Source organism: Oratosquilla oratoria, chromosome 38, assembly GCF_046742065.1.
Source record: "Oratosquilla oratoria isolate Oo_2021 chromosome 38, ASM4674206v1, whole genome shotgun sequence".
Taxonomy (NCBI): domain Eukaryota; kingdom Metazoa; phylum Arthropoda; class Malacostraca; order Stomatopoda; family Squillidae; genus Oratosquilla; species Oratosquilla oratoria.
In genome coordinates, this window is record NC_134814.1 from 29,898,708 (window position 1) to 29,903,707 (window position 5,000).

Sequence of the window (5,000 nt, forward strand, 5' to 3'; positions counted from 1 at the left end):
CACACGGGGAATTCCACGTACTGTTACTTTCCTCAATCAACCCGTTTTCCAACATATACTGGACTTCCTTCTTCATAATTTCCCTCTTCCGTGGATTCACTCGGTATGGATGTTGCTTTATCGGCCTGGCATCACCTACGTCGACATCATGTTCCACCACGGTACACCTTCTTGGAGTGTCCGAAAATAAGGTTCTAGACTTATGTATCTCATGGATGATATCACCCCTCCTTTCACTGCTCAGATGACTCAGCTTAGCTTATAGGTTCTCTAACACTGTCGAGTTTTCTAAGTTATTCTCCTCGCACCTGCTGAATTTTTTCTCCTCTCCATCGTCTATTTCTTGTTCTGCACTTACCGCGCCGCAACTCAACTCATTTATCTCCTCGGACATTCCCGTCTTCTCCTCTTCCCTTCCATGATAAGGTTTGATCATGTTTATGTGGCACAGCTGGTTTCTCTTCTGCCTTCCAGGAGTGTTGACGATGTAGTTCAGCTCTCCTACTTTCTTCTCAATTGTCCATGGACCACAATATCTCGCCTTCAAGGGATCCCCTTGGATAGGTAATAACACCAAAACTCTGTCGCCTGGTTTGAATTCTCTCCCCCTCGCCTTCTTGTCATACCACTTCTTCATCTCTTGCTGTGCATTCTTCAAACTCTCTGCGACTAGTTCCCTTACCTTCATCAATCTACTCTTGAATTCTGATACATATGTTAGCAAATGTGGGCCATCACTCTTGCCAAGCCACTTCTCTTTCATCATGCTCAAAGGACCTCTCACATCATGGCCGTACACTAGTTCGAATGGACTAAATCTAGTCGATTCTTGTACTGCGTCTCTGATTGCAAATAAAGCTAGTGGAACTCCTTCATCCCAATCTATACCAAGATTCTCACAGTATACTCTCAGAATGTTCTTAAGAGTTTGGTGGAATCTCTCCAAGCTACCTTGTGATTGTGGATGGTATGCACTTGTTAACCTCTGTTCAATGTGCAAGCCCTTCAATATCTTCCTGAACATGCCGGAAGTAAAGTTACTTCCTCTGTCAGATTGTATCACTTCTAGAAGTCCTACCCTAGAAAAATATTTCACCAACTCTCTCACTATACTCTTGGCATGAATACTCCTTAGTGGAATAGCTTCTGGGAATCTTGTGGCTATGCACATTATTGTCAGTAAATAGGAATTTCCTCTCCTAGTTCTCGGTAAAGGTCCTATACAATCTATTATGATTTTTCTGAACGGCTTACAAAATGCTGGTATGGGCTGCAATGGTGCTCGTGGGATTACTTGATTTGGTTTACCCACTCTCTGACATATGTCGCAATTTTTACAGAACTCCGCAACATCTCCCTTCAAATTTGGCCAATAAAAATGAGTCAACAGTTTCCCTGCTGTTTTCCTCACTCCTAAATGTCCTGCCAAGCTAGACTCATGAGACAAGGCTATCAATGCATGCCTATACTTCTTTGGTGCCACTCTCTGCCGTTTCATCTCCCAATGCTCCGTTGCGGGTACACTCGCAGGCCTCCAGTTCCTCATCAATACATTGTCGTGAAGATAGAATCCAGTAGAACTATCATCAGACACACCATTTCTATTTGCTTCTCCAAAGCATTCCTTCAAAGTAGGATCATTGCGCTGGGAATCGATAAGTTCCTTCCTGCCAACATTGAAATCAGGGGATATCTCTAATTTCATCTCCACACTTTCATCTTTCACAGGTTTATGTCCCTTTTCCTCACCAAATATATCACCTAGACCCATATCTTCGTCATTAGTTTCCTTATTCCTCATCATAGCTCTGGTCACTACACAAGCTGGGTAAATTCTGTGCATGCTTCCATTATCCGCACTCTCCTTACTTGCATCTGCTTCACCTCCGCTCAGAGAATTCCTGCTCCCTGCGACTGGAGTTTCTTCTCCATTTCCACTTTCACTTCGGACCTCTTTCCGAATTCCAATATCCAAGACATCTCCTTCACCTTGTACATCTATACTCTCATCCTTCATATTCTCGAGGGGTTGAGCAATCATTCATGGCTCTGGGACCACTTTATCTCCGGCTAAATCATTGCCTAACAGCATCCCCACGCCATTTATGGGGGTTAACTCTCATTTCGTTGATTCGCTTGATCGGATTATGCATTTCTGGTCCTCCCAACCTTATCTTTTTGTGTAAGACAATGGAAATTTAACACAATGTGCAGAGAAATGGGGTGCATCTGTGACAGAAGTTTCATTGAAATCCATTAAGAAATGTTTACACAACAGACGATTTACTTGCAATTTTGAGTTATTTTTGAAATAACGTTTATTTTTCCAAAAGTATGAGGAGAATAATGATTTCCTTTGGTTTACAGTTAGTAGACATCCAAATATACCTAAACTAGTATACTCGTAATTATAAGTGAAAAAGAAAGAAAGTCAGCCTTACAGCAAATTATATAAAAAAATCGCAACTTTAGAAAATTGTCAAAAATATATATCAAGTAGGTTAAGAATGAATTTACTAATATTGTTAGATATAAGTATCACGATAATTTTCCAACAAGAATGGTCAAAATTGCTTATTTACACACGAAGTTATAGTTACTTTTGTGCGAAAAAACTAGTTTTCAGAAAATAGTATTTTTATGTTCATATATTCACTACTCCATAAAAGTGCCTCCAAAGAGTATCAAATGCACATTTCTACTTACATAATCCTTTGACCATTTCTGGGAAGTAAGCAGCAGATGTTCATTACATTTCTTTTGTACCCATGCCAGCTGAGAATCGTGACAATCCTAACCTTCCATATCCTTCACATAATGAATGGTACACATGCATTACAATCCCTTTGCTAAGGTGAGTATTCTTGTACTTCTCAGGTTCAGAATGGAGCAAAATACTTCGGCAATTATCACATCTGACATATTTAGTTATGGAGTAGTGAATTTATAAACAAGAAATGTATAAAACAGGATAGCACGTGGAGAAATTACGCACGCATACGCTGAACCCTTTTTCGATCGCACTGAGTGTGGTGACTGCTGCCTAACCTATCGTACAACAATATCAGAGTATAAAATTCTCAAAAACAACAACAACAAAACGACAAAATACAAGGAAAACAAACCATAGCAAAAAAAAAGGGGGCGTGGCTGACGGGCAGACCTTTAAATCTCTGGCCCTTTAAAGCCGCCATTACCTGAGAAGGGTGGCGTTATACGTCTGGAAACCAGTCCTGTGGTGTTCAGGGACACCACACCAGTCCACACACGAAGTTTGACAAAATCGAGTATTTTTCACCGAAATGAGAGTTAACCCCCTTATAGGGAGTTCTTCACTAACTCCTACTCTCACTTTGCCACTAACATATCCCGTGTCTATTTCTACATAATGCAATGGGGCATTTATTCCTGCACCCAAACCTCTCACTCTAGCCTCCTCACCAGTATAACAACTTTCGGTCCACTCCAGTCTCTCTCTGAGGACTAGGCTCTGGTTTGCTCCAATATCCCTTAGGATTTTTATTTGCTTCTTCGCTCCTCCAGGTAATGATATTGTCCCCTCCGTTATGAATGGTTGGAAACTACCAACCTTCATCTCCTTCCTTTTAGACTCCACGTCTAGGCTCACTAGTGGTTTCTCCCATGCCACAGTCAATCAAGCGGACTTGGGCACTTTTCTACACTGATACTGCACGTGTTTACTTTCTCCTCACCCATGGCATTTTATATGTGAGCTTTCCTGCCTGTTCATATAACCATTAAAATTCTGCTGTCTCATATGACTGTACTGGGGTGGGCTCCTAGGTTTACTTCTCTCTTGATACTGCGGAACATAATGAGGTTGTGATCTCTGGGGATTGTAATAGTCCTGTCTAAAATCAGGGTGGCCTACTCTTTGGTTATTCCTTCCATAAGCATGTCCCACATTCCTTATTCCACCTTGCTTGTGGCTCACCTGCCCTGTGCACATCTTCCGCATAACAGTCAATTCATCCGCTAACTTTGCTGCATCCGATACATTCTTAATCCAATTCCTACAGATTTCATATCTGATATCGGGATGCATCATCTCTGTAAAGTGCTTCAACAATATCAACTGTCTCATTTCCTCAAAGTCTTCTACATCCTCCGATCTACACCATCGGTCAAATCTCATGCTACTCTCCCTGGCTAAATCGCCATATGTCTGTCCATCTATCTTCTTCATATTTCTGAATCTCCTCCTATATACTTCAGGTGTCATCTCTACTGTCTTGAGCACAGTCTCCTTCACTCTATAGTAATTAACTAAATCATGTATTGATAAACATGCAAAGGCCTCCCTTGCCTTTCCTTTGAACTTTATTTGCACCAACATCGCCCAATCTGCTCTCTCCCATTTTCTTATGGTGGCGAGTTTCTCAAATTGTATGAAGAAGTCTTCTGCCTCTCCTTCTACAATTTCAGGTAACTGACTAACCCTATCATCTTTTCCGCCTCCACCATTCCTTCCTCCTTGTGCGCCCATGACTTCTATTTCTTTTAGTCTTATTTCTTTTTCTGCTCGAACTTTTTCTATCTCAAGTTGCATTTGCCAATAATATTTATCCGACACTAAGTTGTCACTTAACTGCCTCTCCTCTTTCTCTGACTCATTCCCACTACTTCTACCAATAACTTCCTTCCCAATCAAGGATGTCATGATTTCTTTCTGTAAGTCACCCTTGAGAGTGCCTGACACAGTAATTTCATATTCCTCCGCTAACCTGTGCAAATCCTATACCCTAAGAAGGTACAGTTTATGCACATTTGGGTTACTCATGAATTTCTCCATATTCTTATTTCTGGTTTCTCTACTTAACTCATCACTTTGTTCATGCACTTCCACTTCATCACCGTGGTTATTACCCATTTCTACTTCGTCGCCATACTTTTCCATGATTTATATTTCACTCTATATTTCACAGTTTCACTCGATTAATTTTACTTTTCAACGTCCCTCTGCCCTTGGGAGTCTTACT